Source organism: Erpetoichthys calabaricus, chromosome 2 (genome assembly GCF_900747795.2).
Source record: "Erpetoichthys calabaricus chromosome 2, fErpCal1.3, whole genome shotgun sequence".
In the NCBI taxonomy this organism is placed as follows: Eukaryota; Metazoa; Chordata; class Cladistia; order Polypteriformes; family Polypteridae; genus Erpetoichthys; species Erpetoichthys calabaricus.
The window spans coordinates 208,009,820-208,031,781 of record NC_041395.2 but is presented as its reverse complement, the minus strand read 5'-3'; the positions used below and the strand labels follow the sequence as shown (position 1 = coordinate 208,031,781).

General features: G+C 37.8%; 1 protein-coding gene across 1 annotated transcript in view; it reads right to left on the bottom strand.

Annotated features, from left to right (window-relative positions):
- arhgef1a (Rho guanine nucleotide exchange factor (GEF) 1a) overlaps positions 1–21,668 on the bottom strand; it is a 260,502-nt gene extending 238,834 nt beyond the window's left edge. The window contains exon 1 of the mRNA XM_028795071.2: positions 21,430–21,668. The gene's annotated coding sequence lies outside the window, so the exon portion shown is untranslated. The remainder of the gene's footprint in view (positions 1–21,429) is intronic.
- Between the last annotated feature and the right edge of the window lie 294 nt (positions 21,669–21,962).

The window sequence follows — 21,962 nt, the reverse complement described above, 5'->3', positions numbered from 1 at the left end:
CACCTATCGCGGGGGTTACGTTCCAGAGCCCCCCGCGATAGGTGAAAATCCGCGAAGTAGCGACCTATATTTATTTTATTATTTATACATATTTCTAAGGCTTTATTAAACCCTTCCCATACTCTTACAAACCTTTCTCACTCTCTTGTTAACCTTTCCCACACTCTTATAAACACTTCCTATGCTCTTAAACACTTTCTACATTCTTAAACACCGCAGACCAACACTGCACACTGCACGCAGCGATCAGACGTCAATGTGTCTGCAGTCGCTTTGTGAAGGGGGGCAGCTGAACTCACGCTGAGCAGAAATGGACTTTGTGCTGCTTCTGCCAAAATGACTGCTTGTCGCTCTGCACGTTCGGAAGGAGGAGGAGTGTGTGTGTGTGTGTGTGTGGGTGTGTGACAGCTGAACGCACCTTCGCTCAAACCCCCCTCCCCGGAGGAGAAGCACGCTCCTGCCACTTCGGATTGTCAAGGGGGTGGGGAGCAGAATGAACGCTAAGGAGAAGTGGACTTTGTGCTGGCTTTGTGCTGCTTGTCGCTCTGCGTGTCAATAATTTAAAAGCCTGTACATCACCAATTTTCCTGTCTCACTGTCTTGTCTTGCGTGAAGTTAAAATGTTTTATAATAGTGAGATGTTACTCATATCCTTAGCCCGACATTCACATATCATATGTGTTAACAAAGTGTGTTTTATAAGTTTACATGTGTTTAAAGCATGTGGGATGGGTATTTTAAGGCTTAAACTATAAAAATGTTTATTTATATGGTCTTTCTATATTGCGGATTTTCTCCTGTTGCTGATGGGTCTGGAACATAACTTCCGCGATAGGCGGGCAATCACTTGTATTTAAAAACCCGCGAAGTCGTGAATCCGCGAAAAGTGAACCGCGAAGTAGCGGTACAATCATATATATGTTGATTTCTATATTCAGTGAATACACGCATAACACTGTTCACTATAGAAGTGAGGCAGTGCAACACAGAGACTGGAATATTTATGAGAACAGCCAGAGTATTATGGTGAAGGAAGTGATTTGAACCATATTAGTACAGCTGTTCTTATGCATTCTAATAGTCAGCATTTTAATATGCAAAATTTGTCATTTTATAGTTTGACACTAAGTAATGTACTGCACAATAATTTCAGTTGTGTTGATGATCCAGAAAGATTTGTTTCACCAATCACAACTCTGTTGAAATTTTGTAACCTGGTGGTGGAATATGCAGTGTAATGTAATTAATATAACTTCCTAACTCTCTGGGGTCAAAGCAGTAAGCTGACATGAGGAATGGAAATGTCCCGCCCCCATGCATTGCGGTTCGAAGCAATGAGCAGACATGCATAGTACTGAGATTGCATCCTGATGGGGTGCCGAAGCCTCAGACATGCTGAGTACTGAGATCGTGACGGGACACCGAAGCCTCTGACATGCGCACTAGGTTAACTGAGGCTTCGAAGCCTCGAGCAGATTCGAAGCCTCAGACATGCGTAGTACTACTGAGATTGCGTCATGACGGGCTTCGAATGGGGATTTGAAGCCTCAGACATGCGTAGTACTACTGAGATTGCGTCATGACGGGCTTCAAACGGGGATTTGAAGCCTCAGACATGCGTAGTACTGAGCTCATGACGTGCCGCCGAAGTCTCAGACATGCGCACTGGGTTAACTGAGGCTTTGAAGCGTCGAGCAGATTCGAAGCCTCGGACATGTGCACTGGGTTAACTGAGGCTTCGAAGCGTCGAGCAGATTCGAAGCCTCGGACATGCGCACTGGGTTAACTGAGGCTTCGAAGCGTCGAGCAGATTCGAAGCCTCGGACATGCGCACTGGGTTAACTGAGGCTTCGAAGCGTCGAGCAGATTCGAAGCCTCAGACATGCGCACTGGGGTAACTGAGGCTTCGAAGCCTCGAGCAGATTTGAAGCCTCAGACATGCGTAGTACTACTGAGATTGCGTCATGACGGGCTTCAAACGGGGAGTTGAAGCCTCAGACATGCGTAGTACTGAGCTCATGACGGAGCTCTGAAGCCTCAGACATGCGTAGTACTGAGCTCATGACGGAGCTCTGAAGCCTCAGACATGCGTAGTACAGAGATTGGATCATGATAGGGCTTCGAAGTCTCGAGCAGACATGGTTACTGAATCTTTGTGAAGCCTCAGCACACTCAAAGGCATTGACCTCTATATTTTGAGAGTCTATCTGACACTTAACTCTCTAGTTATATTTTGTAATTCGTATTGACATTACACAATTCAGGTAGTTGCTGAGAAGTAATTATTGTTCTTGTGGTTTGCTGTGATTTCCTTTGTCTGATACATAGTGTCAAAGATATATTGTCATATATCAACTTTATATATATATAAAAAGATTAGGTAAATCGTACAACCTTTTTATGGAACGCTTAATTTTGTTCAAAACCGTACGTCATATAGTATACATCTATAAATATAATTTTTTTGTCTTCATTAGGAGAATACAACAATGATACTCTCGTGTCAATTAAACCAATTTAACGTGCATATGTCAAACAACATATTTCCACATCCGCCGCAGTAAGAACAGTAATAGTAGTTCAGTTGTGCGAAGCTCGTTGATTATCTTGATTAGGTGGCTCAATGGTATCGCAACTGTCTCTCGGTAAAAACACCAGCGGTTCGCGTCATCGATCCTCCACTTGTTAAAGGTTTTTTTCAATTCCTCCATTTAACAATATTTTCAGCTCGGACGGATAGCGAGCGAATCGAGCTGTCGAGGGAAGATTGGGCCGCCGTAGACGGGCAGGGGGCACACGTACCTAATTATATTGTGTATGTAAAGAGTTTCACTGTAAAACGTAATAAACTTCATATTTGTGTTTTTGGAGACCCTGGTGTCGTACTGAATTTGTATTGTAGAAAAACAAACTACTGTCCAGCATGCCTAAATGTGTCTTTTCGTTTCTGATCGCTATACGGCACTACCAATTTAAGACAATTCGCTATAAACAGTTTCAGCCAATCAGCGCCTTCTAAACATGCAGAATGACAGTGTGAACCTTTATTGTAGCGGCGCAGCATCGTCGTACAGTCAGTCATTGTCCTGTTAGACTATTTACTGTTAAGTGCTGCTTGAGGTAGCGTTTATAGTACAACAGGTAGCCTACGTAGTTCTTAAATTGGTATTGAAATGCACACACAAGTCTCCTAAATTATTTATTGAAATGCCTACATTTACAGTGTCCGTTTTAGGAAATCGTAGTTTTTACTTGTTCCCGTTATTAGGAATTACAATTTCTCAGTGTCATATATTATTCGTTACTACTCGCGAGTCCCGCATCATTGAGATTCTGATTTATATTCGGTATAAGCAATTTTTTAAAAGGACCGTTCATTGAACTGACTATAGCAGACTTGTCATCTTCTTAAAATGTCTTTATTGATTTGATGTTGACAATCATAAGGTCAAAAACCAAGGAGGCGAAGAGTTTGCACGGACTGTGCTGTTTCTTTTTTTTTGTGACATCGCATCAGTAGAGAGTGCGTCACATTAACAATGCATTGTGTCCTAAATGACAGCGCATACGCTTTTTTATATTTCCTAAAGGCCAATGTGTCTCAGTTTGCTCATTAATATATTTGGACAGTGTATTTTAGTGAGAATGATTATAAACATATTACCCATGTTCATTTCCCATGTAGATATGTAACGTTTGGTGAGAATAAATAAAAAGTAACAACACATATAATAGTTATGTTGCATTGTTTATGATTAACAAAATTCATAGTTTATCTGAAATGTTCTACTTATACAGTCGATTTATTCCACTTCTGAAGGTGTACATTGTCGGTATTCTCCATTGCAATTGCCCCAGAGTGTAAGGTGTGCCAGTGCAACTGAAGGGTGGCAGACGAGCTCACGTAATGGGTGACAAGGCACATCCTCACCCTGATGCCGAGGCTCTTGTCATGAATATTCCCATCTTGTGCTTTTTCTCATTCCTGCCAGTTTACTATTATTATTGGACACGTATGTAGAGGGAATGTGTGTCTTATTTTATGTCTATGAAAGGAAGGACGGTAAAGCCTTGAATGACACTGAGTGTTGATACTTTGGGTGACACGACAGGTGAGGAGCAGGGAACGTTAAATGTGACAGTGACTGCGGGGGATTGTGGGACTGGAAGATGGTTTAAGAATACAGAAACGACAAAAGCTTAGTCTTTCAATAATTTTATTTACATCAATGATTTACTCCGTTGTGCTGCAGTTCGGAAGATTACTTATTTACCCCCCGGCGCAGCCTTTGATAAGATGCATTCAGAAGGAAAGGATGTTGCCTACAAAGTCAGGTGCTTTTTTGAAAGTTTGGCTCCAGATGTGTTTATCCAGCTGCTCCTTCTTGTCAGTACTTGAGTGATCTTTATGTTCACCTCTGGATGATTTCGCAAAGTTTCTTAACAACGTTTTTGTCTCATTAACGCAAAACTCCCGAAGCTTTCCTAAAATTGCAGAAGACAGTTGTGATTAGTTATGCAGCACATGCTTTTACTCACATTGCTTTTTGGAAATCACTAATACAAATCAGCTACAGATCTGGGAATCACTGAATAGTAAAAACGTTTAATGAGAGTGTCTTGCGCATATACTGGTGTAATGACCACCTCGGCTTTAGTGAAACGTTTCTTAGCCTCTCTGATATGATCGACATGGCGTAGAGTAGATTCTGGATTGTTATAATACGTGCTACCTTACGCAAAATATGCTCATTAATTTGTTGCAGATTCTAGGTGGACACGATTCCACACCAAGGAAAAAGGTGCCCCATGTAAATCGTTCATAATGTCTCCAAAATTTATTTGTTAACTTTCAGACAAGTACTACTTAACTGTTTTATACAAAATCCTTATTTCAACATATGCGATCCTAAATTAGGATTTGATCTCGGGTTAGCGAACCTTATCGCTGTAGCAAGAACAACTGCTTTTACGCTTTGAAGCCAAAGCGCTTTCACAGACTAGTGGCTGACCAAATCGACTGCTGACTGCGCTGATATCAATGACGTCATTACGCAAGCGTGACTCAAAATCACGTGACGGGCGCATTTGAAGCAAGCCTCGAAGCGATCTCCAGTGCTTCGAAAGCTCGACACAGTGTCGAAACCTGAGTATCGAGCGACCCATCACTACTGTGGAGTCCGTATCTCTGGGGCTTCTGTACCATCTCGGGGGTCTGCCTGCGGTGTGTTAGACGCGCGTTGTAGGCACTCGCACCTTCCGTACTATGTCGGGTTTGACTATGCTGTGAAGTGTGGATAGTTAGGGTTCCGTACTGTCTGTGCTCGTTGCTTTATTTCGTATTTCCGTTAGTTGACGTTTAGTTCAGAAGCGCGTTGTAGGCGCCTGCGCCTTTCGTACTTTCCCGCGCCTTCCGTACTATCTTTGTGGACCTGTGGGGCATCCGTAGCCTCTTCCGTCTGACTCTGGGGTGCAGCGCAGAATCCTCTTTTTTGTGTGGCTGTGTTGTTAGTCATTAGCTATGGGCGCGTTGTTGCTTCATGTCTTATTTACATTAGTTGAGCGTTTTCGTTTTTGGGCCGTGACTCCATCATTCGCGGTGGATCACACTTCGCTTGCGGTTTATGAGACGCGCGCTGTAGGCGCCTGCGCACTATATCTCATGGTCCCATCGCCGTGTACCTGCGTCCATATCCGGTTTATTCTCGGTTAGTAATATGGATATTTCAGGTTTAGTCAAATTTTTGTTATGCTATGTGCATTAATTTGGTCAGAACAAAAATCATTTTCATTAAATTTCTCTAGGCCACATTATACACTTTTCATCAGAAGTATTATTTTAGGTGATACTTTGTGATACTTACTGTTTCATCTCTTTTTGCATAAACTCAATTTAGGCCTTTTGAGCTGTTAAACTCTCTAGTTATTTAAAATGAATCAAAATGATCAAGCTCAAACAAATAAATACTGCCTAAACTCTACAGCCAAGAAAGACAAGAAAAACTGGCAGAAATGCAATCCTTGACATTCCTATAACTACATTTGTACATGAGTACAGTTTTGTCTAAGAGTGATGCTAAATAAAATCATAAATTAAGATTTCTTTTTTTTACTGAAAAATAGAATCTACACATGGATCTATGTTAAAACAAAAAAAGGTTAAGTCACTGGAGCTGGACAAATGCCCTTGCCATTACAGGATTAGCACTCTTCGCCAGTCAAAAGAGAAGGTCTGTTGATAACAGCAACAGTCAAGCCCACAGCAAACACATCTTAACCCTTTCACAGGTTGGTATGCTGGTTTTTCTTTTTTGTGACACTGAAATTATCTGCCACCATTGTATTCAATTGCATCATAAGAGAATTTTCTTACATGTATTTGTTTAAGTTCATCTTCAAGTTTCTTTAAATAAAGCATAGGCCTGTGTTTGGAGTAAACAGATGTGAACAGTGTATCATCTGTGTACTGTATGATTCCTGTAATAAATTGGATCTTCTTTAACAATGCACTAAAAAAAAAATCGATGCTGAATAGGGCATGTGAGTAGTGTGAGGGTGTGTGTGTAGCAGACAAGGAATTAAGGACCCCAAACAATACTTTGCAGACATGACTTTCAACCATAGGAATGACAAATATTGCATACAAGGAAAACCCCAAGGCCTTGTAATCAACAACTTTACTTAATATATTTGTAATTCCCACCTAAGAAACATGCTGAATTATAGTACATATTTAGGGATGAGCCTTTCAATTTCTTGTATTTTTATCCAGATTAAGGTAGGCTTGGGGGGTGTCAGTTATGGTGGGGTGGTGGTTACTGAAGCATATCCTGGCATCAATGAACACAAACACAGAACTCCAGACCACTGAAAGGCACAAACATGCAGGGCCAAATGAGAGCTGCCAATTATTCTAGCTTTCTTCATTGTGGATTACTTAAGAGTAAAATACAGACAGACGCAGAAAGAATTGTCAAACAGTACACAGGCAATATTCACTTGACTTGAACAATGTTTGGATTTGAATTTTGGCAATGAGATGTAGAACTGCCAACCACAACACCACCTTGTTGCTCAAGAACCTACAAATTCAACCGTCACTTTAAAGGATATATTTACACTTAAAGTAGGGGATCACTGGCAGCAATTGGGACTATTCATAAACTCTAAATAATGATATAGCACTATTTTGCATTCTGAGTAAAATTAAACAGATCTTCAAGGGGAACCATGCAAATTCCAAAGTAACCCTGCTAGTTTTCAGGCTTAAGACCCAAACAGTTTTGAGATGGCAGTACTTGCTACTGTACTTTCTTATGATCAAGGGCATTAAAAAAGCCAAGCAACTGTTTAAAAAAAAAAAGAACAACAACTATTGAATCAATAATTATATATCATCTTTCATCATGAAACACTATATATAAAACAATATTATAGTATTGTCTATTTATTTCTTATCTCCATTATTCATTTTACCAGTTCTTGGCTTGTAATGTTATATTCCACTGAGAGGCACAAAGAGTGCTCACCCAGTGCTTTTTGGCAGCAATATGCAGATCTTCTATCAAGAAATTAAAATGAAATGATCAGGCACGAGGGCATAAAAGAAAAGAGTAGGAGAAGAAATCGAAAGTCAGACATTCAGGGTAAAGGTCAAAACTGGGAGATTAAAAATCTAGCAACTATCCAAAATACGTAAAAAAAAAAAAAAATCAAGGTGGTAATTCATATGCCAAAATGTCTTCTTACCCCTAAGATTTGGGCACAAACATTTTTCTTTTAAGTATCCTTGGACAACATGGAAGTCTGTAAAAACCTTTATACTGTCACAGTCAGAACAACCTGCAACTTCTGAATGTCCTATAGTAGCAATCATAAGCATTGCTTACAAAAAAAATGCTATATTGCACCTCAAAATGTCAATGCTGACCAAAACCAAAATGATTTTGCCTAATTATGGAAAAAAAAACAAAACCTAAAGTAAAAGCAAAAAATCAATATTTTAATTCAGCATGACAAAAAAAAAACTGACTAAATCTACCAGATTCATAACAGAGTCCATACACAAATCAATAATAAAGTATGCAATGATTCAGTTTCCCTGGATGCGCCAGATGAAATTTGCTTAGTTATGGTATACTGATGGCCCTATGAATCCAGGGACTAATTTGCAACTCAGAACCCTCAGGTGAATTGCCTTGTGTCACAAAACGTGCCCTTTGCCCATTTTGAAATATAGGAACCTTTTGTTGCTTGCAATCCATAAACTGTTTGCCAGAGGTTTGTGCCATCTCCTGGCTTTCTTGCACTGAACTCCAAACATCACATAACCTAGTTGGGTACTGAGCACCAAAGTGACAGAGAATTCAAATAGTGACATTATGGTAACTGAATGATACAATATATTCCTTGCAAATGCTACCAACAGCAGTATTTGTTTTCAATTAGACTGAATAAGTATTCAGAGTACATCACAAAACAATTCCCAGCTTCTGATTCACTCATTTGGTGTGTCCATGAAACTTTGGATGATATTCCCATTGGATGTTACAACCCACTTTATTACAAAATTATCACTAGAAACATAAAGTAAAATCTGGACACATGTCCAAAATTACATAAATTGAAAAACCATGAAGTCAGACTACCTCAGTAATAAAAAAGTACCTAATTCTTTAGTGAATAGTAATGTTTTGCAAGCTATAAAATGGACAAACTTAGAAACTTTATGAACAACCACTAAAATTGTACTAGAATTTTGTGAAGTTGGGAGATCCATGATAAAGTCCATTGAGACGGCCTCCCAAGGATGACCAGGAGATGAAACATTAAGTAACAATCCTATAGAAAATCATCATGTGGATTTAGCCCTACAGCAAATTTCACAAGCAAACACATAAAATCTCTTTCTTAATATATATATTCCCACCAATAAATGGGTCTTTAATATTGACTACAGAGTTTGTTTATTCCAGGTTGACTGAAAATCTTAGAGGAAATATTGCTTTTTAAAACTCTCACTCTGAGAACAGAAAAAACATAGAATTTATTCTCATACCTTCTTAGATACACCTTGATGTGACTGAGAAGCAAAGAATACTGACTGCTATTTTTTTTTTCTGAGTCTAAGATATTATCTGGTTCTGAGGACATTACATAAGTCTGCCTGTCCATTTTCATCTCCAGCACCATAAGAAATAACAAAATCAAAACAACAGCACCAGTCCAACATTAAGCCTTTTTGAAGTTTTTACACGCCAAGCTTTTTATGGTCAGTGTAAAGAAACTAAAATGTATCCCCTTCTAGCCAGTGATACAGCTCCTCTAAAGTTAGTTTAATTATTAATGGTTCTCTATTTCCCACATCATAATTTTGTGTAGCTGGGGTGAATTTCTTAAAATAGAAGGAGCATAGCTGTAGTTTCCTGTGTCAGAAAATCATCGGGACAAACTTGCCCCTACCACAATACTGGAGGCATCTACTTCCACTTTAAACTGAAGAGAACTATAAGGATGTCTTAATACTAGACCAGCTGTAAAGGTTCTTCAATATTTGAACGAATGCTGTACTTCCTGTGTCCCAATAAACTTTTGATGAGGAGGTGATTGGTGAGGGTTAAAATTTTGAATAAACCTATAATAATAATTGGTAAAAACCAATTAAACACACTTTTTTTAGACATTCCAATTCAGAATAGATGCCATTTTGGATTTGCCCATGTTTAAACTGCAGATTTTATATCCCAAAATTAAACCACAGATTAATAAAACACATATTACTCTATTTTTATAAATAGAATTTTCCTTTGTAGTCTCTTAAGAACTTGTCACATGTAGTGAACCTGAGACTTATTACCATGAGAAAAGATTAGTATGTCAACTATACAGATTAAAACACATTTCAAGAATATCTCTAAACATGTAATTTACAAAGGTTTGAGGTACACCTAGAGTATTAGCTAATCCACGGGGCACCACCCTAAATTTTTAACATTCAGTAGAATAAAATACAGTTTTCCAATCATTCTCTTTATTATTTATTTATTGTATTACACATTTAAATAGACTACCAAGATCCATTTATACCAAGATGGTTGAATGCATAACTTTACTTGACAAACAGGAGAGGACAGGAATGGTTAATTGTTTTTAATAGCAATTTTATTTAGCTCCCAATAATATATTAATGGATAAAAGACCATTATTATCCTTTTTGACAAAAGAAAAATGCACCTCCTTCAGGACTGACTGCTGGACAGTCTAATAAGCCCTGTTTGTCAATTTTCCTGAATGTGCACTTCCATGGATAGAGATTTTTATTGAGAAAGCACATACATTTTCCCCTTTGGTAAGGAACATTTAGTAAAAGATTACATTTAAAACTGAGTTGGAGATCCATAAGCATCTGCTTACTAAACACATCTTTAAATATTCATAATATGATGGTATCATTTCTACTGCCATACTTTAAAAGCAATGGGAATGTAACTTTGAGCAAACAGTGGGAATATGAGCGTGAACTCTGGTTTTCAATTTATTTAGAAACCTGATTAATAGATGGCTTATATTTTTCAACCTATGGAAAACACAAATATTAAATGAGGTAGAGGACTTTAAATAACAAAAAAGGTTATAAACTCAAAAAGAAAAGCATAATGTTGAAGTCTAATACGCTTTATTGGTATTTATGTTACCTGTAATTCTGACAATAATTTTGACTGGACAAAATTACCTGCAAATCCTAAACCAATATGGGCAGAAAATTCTCACAAGTAACATTACAAAATTTATATTCCGAGATCCTTGAACTGGAGTGTGCTCTTCAATTTTCCAGCAGCTTAAGACAGCTGGCAACCATGTGCCAAGATCAATCACAATAAAAGCAGTATTTTTTTCATAGTTTTAGGCTTCCATTCTTTTAAACATACACGTTTGCCTAGTTCGAAAGGGACATGTATCTTTTATATCTAGAAAAGTTCTACTTAAAACCTAAGTTCTAATTCACTTCTTTTTGCACTTTGTGGTTCTAGTTTCAATTTTTAGAATGAGACAAATAACCTAGCATTATGGCTAGCTAATTCATCCTGTACTTCAGGGGACGTTCCCTCCTTAAGTAAAGACACTGAAGTTGGTTCTTCCAAGGCTACGTCAGTTTCTGTCATTTTAAATAACTCAACATAGTCACTGAATTTTTAAAAATCGAAACGGCAACTACTTCAGCTCTATACATATGTATCAACCACTGCTTCAAACTCCTTCAAGCACACTGGGATGATTATTGCCATAAAACACGGAAGCCCATTCCAGGTGCTTATCTTCGAACAGCAATATTATAAAACCAATCTTTGATCTATTGGTAGAATACACAGGGGGCTGCTGATAAAAAAAATCAATCTATGTTGACTTGACAACTAGTCACACATCTTTTGATCCCAAAAAACTAAGTGGGGTTTGGAATCTCTGGCTAATGTACAGTACACCACTACCATTTGCTTGAGGTGTTACATTCGACAACAGTTTTGGTTTGAAAAAATGCATTTCCACTGTGCACATACCCTCCATTGTAAAATGTCAGTGTTGCCAAGATATTTTTTCAATTTATATAAAGCATGTTAACTTTAGAACAACATTTTGCCTGGCAAATACATATATACCATATGGGAGAGGTGCCACCTGGAAATTTTACCTGATAGAGTTGCCCACAGCCGGGAAGGACTGTGGGAGAGAGCTTGCACACATCATTGTCTCCCCCAGAACACCAGATAGCAGCCCCCCTGGGTTACAGCAGCACCAGATTCCCTCGAGGCATCTTGGAACTGGAGTTCTTTACCTCAGCCCTATTGGGTTCCATGGGTGCCACCAGGGGGTGCAGAAGGGACTAGCGAGCCCTACTCCATTGGGCTCCAGCCCCACCTGGAAGTGCTCCCAGGCCATGGTTTAGGGGACACCGGAAGTACTTCCGGGATTTATATAAAAGTATTTGCCTGCCTCAGCTCCAGGAGCCAGAGTCAGGAGGAGGAGGACAAAGCTTGCTGGAAGGAGTGGATGAGAAGGAGGCAGAGAGCAATGGAGAAACAAAAAATGCTGTATGCTTATTTGTAATTGTTACTATGACTGTAGTAGGGGAAACTCTTTCCATCAGAGTTTCACACAATAAAAACCCATTTTGCTTGTTGAACTTGTACCTGAGTCTGTTGTGTTTGGAGTTTTGGGAGCAACAGCACCCCCTACAGGTCAGACATGTTTGTGAAGAAATAACTGACTTGAAAATACTCTACTTATCCTTCAAGTATCCACAATCTTGGACAACCTGGATGTCTTTCATGCCATTAAACTGCCACGTTAACGATGTCACAACTTGTGTCTTCTAGGTGTCACAAGGTAGCAACCACACAAGTGTTGCTAATAACAAAAAGGCTTCACTGAGCCTCAAAATGGTGATGCACATGAAAAACAAAATGTTGTTGCAAAACAATAAATGGCTGAATCAAAACAAAACCACAAGTTTATAATTAAAAAAACAAATTAAAAAGTAATTAAATATTAGAATTTAGCATTATTTAAAATCTTAGAATATCAAGAAAAACTAAATGTAACATTAGATGGGAAAAAATAAACATCACAGTCAATAATGGTTTCTTATTTAGATCTTGACAAATGCTGTGCGTAACACGGCCAGTCATTTACCTGTCAGCAGTTAAGGAGTAATTTTTTTTTGACAATATGGACGATAACACGCTTACTGTCCACCTCCTCTAAGCTGCTGTTATACACTGCCAAAACAATAATTCATACGACTGTCATTATCATTTCAATAACCAGTACCTGCCATTACCAATTCTTCTACAGTCACGTCACCTACAGAAATCAACAAACAGAGCAACAGATCAAGGCCTATCTGAACCTAAGAAATCTAATACATAATAGTATGCTGAAAGAGTCTTCATTTTTCAAATCTATGTAATCATTAAATGTTTTTAAGCATTGCATGTCAAAAGCCTTTCAGCTGTTCTCATGGCCAATACTGTGTGTTTAGTGTCTAAAATCTGGCCATCTGTTCAAAAGGCAGCACAGAATTGCTGACTGTACAAACACAATGTTCTGTAAGCCTCTCTATACAAAGAAATCCTGATAATAGAGTAATTTCAAATATTTCAGCACTAGTGGGAGTGTTGGGCAAAGACACTGAAGTATTTTACAACAGAGATTGCCTGTTTCAGGACTTTACTAAAAATGTACAGAACGGCACCAGGCTTTTTTTTTTCTGGTCATGGAATCCTCAACTAAGTACTGTGGTCCATGGTATAGGGTACCCAAACAGCATCAGATACCTAAAGAAATACAGGGTGACCTATAGCAGCATAAAACTAAGGATATTCCAGGTAATAACCGCAACACAGATAAACGAGTAAAGTTGCTGTGCCTTTTAAAGATCTGACAAAACGAAGATGCTCATGTCTATCATAGGGAACTTCTTAACTCATTTCTCCTAATAAGCATTGTTAACAACTACCTGTACATTAATCCCTATCTGTGAGCTGCTGCTCATCCTCCACAGACATCTAGGCATTTAGGATCTTCTTCCTGAGGTCAAATGACTGGAGTCATTGTCTTTGAGATGGTTGCCAGATGCCCCTGATTGCTAAAATCTAGTACATAACCCAATAGGAAACATGTTTCTTATACAGTATAATTCATAGGACCCTACAATGACAGAATTCAAAAACACAAGTTCATTTAAAATATTTAAAGGGTCTGGGTCTCTAGGTAACTATGCTAACCAGAGGCTTTCATTATAGCTTGTTCTCCTATGCCTTGGATTTGCTCAAACTCTAAGATGAAAATCTAACCCATTTAGCACCTTCTAGTAGACCATATGTTATATATACTATAGATCAATTACTTTGGAAGCCAATGAATAAAATCATCAGCTTTCCATCTATGCTGATCCTTGGGAAGCCCACTTCTCTCTTTACTTGAACATACCCTATAAATAATTGAAAGATAGTTCTCTATGCTTCATGTCAGGTAGCGGGAATTTCTAGCATTCACTTACCTGAGGAGCATTATAATGAAGTGCTGTTTTGTGCTTTGGTGGCTTAGTAAGTTCAATACTGGGAAATTCCTGAATTATGCCCATCAAATGGCTTTCCCAGTTTTAACACTTGCAAATCTAACTTCATATTTAATGTATTCAGTGACTAATTCTGACAGCTCATAACGTTCTTTTAGCTAGAGCTCACCCAAGCTAAATTTGATATGACCACTTATGTGAAAACCTCACATTTAAACATGAGAATGTTAGCATGTGATTCTAATCTAGATAACAAGTTAGAAAATGAATGAACTGGTGGCTTTTAGTATGTGCAAGTGGAACAGTGACACAAATTTGAGCTTCTCTGCTTCACAACTCCAGGAACACCTAGTTCAATTACAGGCTAGGTAAATGTCTGTGTGAACCCGGTCCCACAACCACCAAAATACCCCCGTTTCCACCTACATCTCAAAAATGTCCATGCTTCTCTAGTTGGTCCAGGGTGTGCAAGTGTGATACCCTCATGTCTTGCTTGACTGTTGGTATATGAAGCTTCTGGTATAATCTCCAGCTCCTCGAACCATATACAGGTAGTAGGAAAAGATGGGCTCAGGAAACCGATAAAGAGACAAGTCTACATTGCCAGTGAGAGGACACCAAGATGATAGAATGCAATTCCAAAACCTACACTGACTATCACTATGAGTAAGCTAGATTTCTCGAATATTATATGGCAAGTTACACTGCAAACAGTAAAGAGTTAATGAATTCTTTATTATGATATTACTTTTATGTGATAATGTTTGTGACTGTAATGCTTGTTTTGAAACTTTTAAAACTTTTTAGTTTTCAAATTAAAGTTCACATGTATCTTACCTGGAACAGTCATTTAGTCCTAGGTAGATCCTTCCACCCATTCATTCATTTTCTGAACTTGTTTTATTCATTGATTGCTCATGGTGGTTCAGTGGTTAGTACAGCTGCCTCATGGATGCAACTTCCTGGGCTTAAATTCCATGTCCTGTTGTCTGTGCAGAATTGGAAGTGTTTCCTTGCGTCTTAGTGGCTTTTTGGTCCTGCATCCCTAAAATGAGTATGTTATGTTAATTGGGGATTCTAAACTTGGGCCCTATGGTGCCAGGACAAGCTCAGGCCCTCTGTGACTTAGAGTTTCATAAGCAAGTTTGTGAATGCATGTATACTTATTGGGAAGCTGGAGCAAGTAAAGAATAAACACTGAACAAGATTTCAGTCCAGCTGAATATTTTACACAAGTTTGTTTTATCATAATCCTTTAACCAAGCTAAAGAAATAGCATTTTATGACAGGCATTACAATGTGTTATCCTGAAGAAGCAAAGTATAAATGGACCTGTAGGGCTTTGTCAGGAGAAATGCCAAAAATGTTCTTTGCTTCCAGAGACGTCTAGCAGAAAGAGGAGTAGGGGGTGAAGCTCCAAACTGATTGATTTATATTAACCTAAACAATATATCTTAAGGTTACAAAAATTATCACCATACTCTAGCAATTGGGGGATTAAAAAAGAAAAAAGGTAACCTTCCACCCTCCAAAACATTGCTTGCTCTGACAGCATCCGGAGAAGATAACAACTGGAGCTCAGAAAGTATCAATGGCTTAGCTAGGCGTGGGCGGAGGGGGCAGTCCACCCCGGGCGACACATTTCTGGGGCGGCATTATTGGCCAAAAGGCTCAGTACAATTCGTGTGTAAGCAGCAGGGTTCAGAAAAATATCACTCATGAATGAAAAAAGTTCTCTGATTTTTATCCACAAATGCTTCAAAAATAATTTTCAGACTGTCCTTCTGAGACGACATCAGACACAGCAGTTGAAATTTATGAGGCAATAACAAAAATAAACAAACATTACACTTATAATAATTTCTAGGAAGATAAACAACTAATTTACAATTTATAATTTTGTTTCGTTATCAATCCGAATGCGTTCTTGCTCTGCGCAGAAAACATCCCCACCTATCACTAGTACACTACACTGGTTCTGGTTTTCACAGCGTAATTATATTAAACTAAGAGAGACAGTTTCACATCCCGCAAGACGAGTCTTTGTGCCAAGAGATTTAACCACGCCTGAAATAAAACACAGAGTAGATGACAAAGTAGAACATCATAAAGAATTCAAAAACGTTGGCGCAGTACACATAAAGAGCAGGTGAGAGATAATGGAAGTACGAAAATTCTAAAGTCTCAAAAAAGGGATAGTAAAGATTGCATTAGCACAAACAAACGGAAATTATTACTCGGTGCAATAACAGAACAGCGAAAAGAGATTGAATATATTGTTCGGATTTAAACTTTAAGTCGGAGACTTGTAGATCGTCTAATTCAGGTTGCCATCAGGGAAAAAAAAAAGTAGTATTTCTTCCCAATGAACAGGCATATCCGCAAGAATTAAAAGATTTGTTGTTTGGTGAAAGTGAAATCCACATACGCGACCGACAGAGATGTGAAGTTGCTTTGGCAAGCGAAGCAAGCAGGGGGCAAAGCCCCCTAGTATTAAACTAATAATAAGAACACAGCTTATCAGTGTGTGTATACAATATTCTTGTCTAGTTGATGCTTATAAATAATTATATGTGAAAAATTATTGCTGTTTCTCTATATATGAATAAACCTATGCAAAATGTATCTTAATTTTTCTCTATACATCATTTTAATTTTCTATATAAATAGGTTAACATATTCTGATGTTGTGATTTTTTGATAATTTATGGTCAGGTTCACACCAATTTGGAATTACCAGTAGCAATGAACCTTACCTGCATGTCTTTGGGAATATGGGTGTTAAATCAAAGTACTGTAGGCCTACATAGAGAAAAACTCACACAGATAGAGGAGGGAAGTGCAGACTTAACACAAAGAAGGTCCAGGTGTAAGATTCAAACTTAGGATAGTGAATAGTACCAGCATGATACCCTGCATCCTCAATTTCTTTATTTATTCATTGTTAAGGTTTTAATAATCACTTGCACAACATTAAATCAGGCTGACATGATGCCTAGGTGATGCTCTTCTGATACAGTGAGATGAACAGGGCACAAAAAAAAATAACATCATCAGCTGCATTTTAATGCTCTTAGGTTACTTTCCTTATAGGAAATACCAAAATAGGAACAGAAATTTAAATAAACTTCCAACTTACTAAGACTTAATGGTTTATTCAAACCAGCTGTTTAAACAGTTAATAGATTTGGATCTACGGATGGATCCAACATAAGTGAAGACATCTTGTTGTTGACAACCTGTCTATAACATATGCATGTCCTAAATACAGAAACGTCCTAAAAGCCCTCAGCTAAAGGCAGCAAACATCCAAAATACACACAATTCAATATCTTTCATCAAGACTTGATATTACGTAGCAAGTTCAGAAAAATGCCCAATCTAAACCCAACTAGATTAGACCTTATTAACAATGCTGTATATGTAAACAGGAAAAAAATAGAATTTAAAGGGTTGAACATGTGTTTGCAGGCCAGAAAGGCCTGCCAAACCCACCCATCACCATTCCAAGCTTTGCAAACAATAAATTGTCTTTTATTGTCTTCTACTGGAGTATAGCATTATTCTCTTTATAGGAGTGCTTCCTCTTCGTGTAAAAACAATCTCTTTGACCTGAAATATCAGGTCCTCTTTGTGACCTACAGATATTACATGATGACTCACATAACAAATCATATAATGTTTCAATAGGTATTGAACAAGAAGCTTGGAAGTAAGAGAGTGCTTTAGTCAATTAAATTTAAACTGTAGAAAAACCTTCTTGGAATAAGGTTCATCTCAAAAAGGTTCAAGGTTAAAATCATTTGAGAGCAGATGAGAAATACCACTAATGCTATAATTGGTAGAATATACACACATGAAACACAGATTCCAGCATTAACTGAAACCGGTTAAGGGAAAAAAAATACTTTGCATTACTAGAATGTTCATCCTTATTTGCCTGTATACTATACCAGAAACAATGGGGAGAAGAAGCGTGTAGCTACAGTAGTGTAGAAGACGTTCATGTGCCATTTACATGTTGTAGCTCCAATTCTAAAATTCACAAATAGAAAATATCTGTTTCTTTCTGTTCTTTTGTATTTGTATGATAGTTCTTTTATGTCTTGCCTTATGAATGCTACTTCACAAGCAAATGTGGGAGAATACTGTTCAGTGTTACAGCATTTCAGAGCTAAAGTAACTGCTCCTATCAAATTGTCTCTTTATTTGTCACACCAGTGTAAGCCAAAATTATTCATTACAGGCTATTATGTGCATTTGCCATTTAAACTCACAAATGATATTCAGTCTTCATTGGCTTCATCGAGGCCAGACTAGGTTTAAAGTGAAACAAATCAAGGCATGAACTTTATTCATTTTAATATAAACATACCAAAGGAGGTGAACTGAATCCAAAAGATAGTTAGACACAATGAGAGAGAGAAGACATATAATCTCAAATACAAACATACGTGCTTAAGAGTTTATAATTAAGTTGTTGCCAGGCTCTCAACAACATACTATACTTTAAAACTAAATTTAAAATTAATTTTAAATATCATGCATTTACTGACTTTATCATTATTATTTGCTTTGTTAGACAGGAAAACAAAAAATAAATGTAACAAAGCACTACTCCTGGTCCCTCCAGTCAACTCTGGTCTTTACCATGAGTGTGCATATTCTGACATGTCTGGCCATAATGTACTTGTATATATAATCTTACAAAAACCTTGTAATGAGTTGGCTGATGTTATTTTAACTGTTTAGAAAATAGCAAAAAATCTTTCCTTCCATACATCCATCCATCTACAAATCCACTTAATCAAATTCCAGTAGGCAAGCTCAAAAGTGGATGTTTTCTCTAAAGTCAAACCTGTTCCAATCAGCGCCGGTAAAGTTTTATAAAGCAGTCATTGAAAGCATCCTCACTTTTTACAGAACTGTCTGGTATGACAATGCATCGTCTCACTCAAAACAAACTGCAGCATATTATTCAGACATTAGAAAAAAGACTGCAGAACTGAAATGGGACTTCATTAAGGTCCTGTATGCATCAAGGGTCAAGAAATGAGACAGAAATATAAGGAAATGACTACACTCACCCAGGCAACCATCTCTTTATTATCATTGAGGAAACGTTAAACGGTCACTAGAGACAAGAACTACAAATATAAAAACATTTCTAAATTTCAGTTGACTTTCCTACTGCAGTCACTATGGTTTAAATAGAGTTTAAACACAGTCTCGGAATCATCTGTCTTTCTTCCTGATTTCTATTCTCCATTCACTATAATTTATTTTATAGAGAACTTGCCTGATATATCAGTGGGCAGGACTGCAACTCTACTTACTACATTGTTTTATATAGTTGCATTTACTATTTATAATGTTGTGATGGTATCTTGTATTGTATATTGTGTTGTTTTTTAATTATATGTACCTTGTTATGTGTATGGATGTAACACCAGGAGAAATTCCTAGCAACTTTGTTGCCTGGCAATAAAGTTCAAGTAGCTGGAGTCTAACATGATAGCATTGTGACTGAGGATGGTATCAGCATTGGATGGGTGAAGCCCATACCAAGACACACTCAAAAACATCCATATTCATTTGAGCCATGACAATTTAGACTTAAATATTAACCTTACATCCAAATCCTTACGATTTGGGAAAACATTTCAGACATGTAGGAAAAACATGCAAATCATATATAGGCAATACTAAGACCAGGATTCAAACCAGTCTCCAGGAGTTGCTGTGTATATATTACCCAAGACACAGTTAAAAAAACAATAAACCAAAAAGTAAATAAATAAAAAGAACAAAAAGCTCCTCTGTAAATTACTTGAGGGGGTGTTTGGAAAGGGATTTTTCAATCAGAATTTCAGAAAAGAATGGAAATCAATCTGTGAAAAACACTGTGTAATTATATACACTATTATTTTGAGTAGTATAGATTAAGTTATCTATAATATGCCTCAGCCAAGAGCTAAACTGCCTACCTGTCAAACTATACTGAATCAACTATTACACCTAGGTCAAACACAACTGTAAGTGAATTATTACTGGACAAGATAACATGGCATACTTAAAAATCTGTTGTGATATCTTAAAATTACACTGCTCACTGATTGCCATGTTATTCAATTAAACATATCGAAGTCAACCCAAAGGCCTTAAAATAAAAAAAATATTTTAACATTCCGTATGAGGAACTAACCAAAACCTCTCTAGAATTTGGCAAGAAATTATTAATGTTGTCTTTAGATAAGCATGTTGAGCCTATTTAGCCCATTAGATGTTTCAGTATCTTTGAGGGACAACTGCAGAATGAGTTATCCAATTTCTTACTCTCCAGTTGTGTAGGCAATGGGGATGAATTTGATATTAAATATTGTATTACTTATTGTATACTCAAATTTTCTATACCATATGTACTATAATGTATTATTACAAAACTAATAAAGGACAAAAAAATAAATAAATAACAATTCTTTAAGTCTCCCTGGGCGCTATCATCACCAGTGCAGGGGCTGGACATACTGTGGATTAGATGGAAAGACGCATTTTAAACATTCTGCATTAGAAATTCATGAATTCACAGTGAAGATAGGAACTCAGTAAGTGATGGCACTTGAAACACACGTATTGCTTGATCACCACGGGACACTTAGTTCCCCTTTCTAAATGCGGCACAAGGTAATGAACACCTGGCTGCGGTGAACTCTGGTAGAAACATGTACATTAACACCTACCTAACATACCTAACATTGCTTAAACCTAAAATTAAAACAGATGATGGATACACTTTGCATGGGAATGGGTTTCACATTTTGTCTGCAGGAGATATTGCTGTGTTCTGCTTTGGGGCGGTCGATCCCAAGAGTGAACTCATCCGAGTTGTTAAAGCGATGTCCGAGCAACCAAGGCGTTACAGAAAGATAACCCGACCTACTGAGTCTACAGCGGAAGCTGTTGGGGCTCGCAAAATAATCAAAGGAAGAATTGCTCGGCTGGGTTGCTTGTTTTAGGCGGTGCTCTGGTTATCACCAGAGTCATCCTGAATGATGTCATGGACCGCTGACAGAAAAGGTTTTAACAAAAATTAATTAGTAATCCGGCAATCCCGTAAAATATCAAATATCACAGCTATCTCTCTCTCTCTCTCTCTCTCTGTATCTCTCATTTGCCATGTTGCTGTCTAAAATATCTATAATTGTTAAAGTTCCAAGAAGTAAAATATTACAATTTTTGATATCATCATGCATTTCACACTTTTGTGGGATAAATCTATTTAAAATCCGATATAAAACTGATAATGGTCAAAACAATTTAATAATGAATATGATCACAGATAGAAAAATACGTACCTATGAAGAAACCTCTGTGCTCTGCTGCGTATAGCAATCCTGAGTTTTGAAAGCGGACATTTACGTAAAGAATCTGAGACCCTTTAGATCAACATTCCAGGTTTCTAGTCTACTTTTCCCAAGGATTTTAACTGCCTGGCTTCGTCTCCGCTTGGGCAATTCCGCAAAAGAAAAATATATGTCGGCCTCTTGCCAGAGGTCCTAGGAACTTTTGACCAACTCAAGAAATCACACTTCGCCCTAGGAGTTTGATTTTCCAATAAGCCGGCGATGCTGCCAACTTACACCTGCTAAATCGCCACGCCTCTAGCCCCACCCTCCGTGTCCTGCTCGCGGAGTCCCTGCACCTGTTCGGCAGCGAAGCCTATCAAGGAGCAAGCTCACAGATTGACAGTCCAACAACCAATCAATGTAAGAGTTAAACAAATCTGGCCTTCTGTAACCGACTCTCTTAAATATACAAGTTTCTGTTTCAGCAGGAGAAATGGTTAAGTGTCAGTGTTAAATAAATTGTTCAGTATAATTAAAACCAA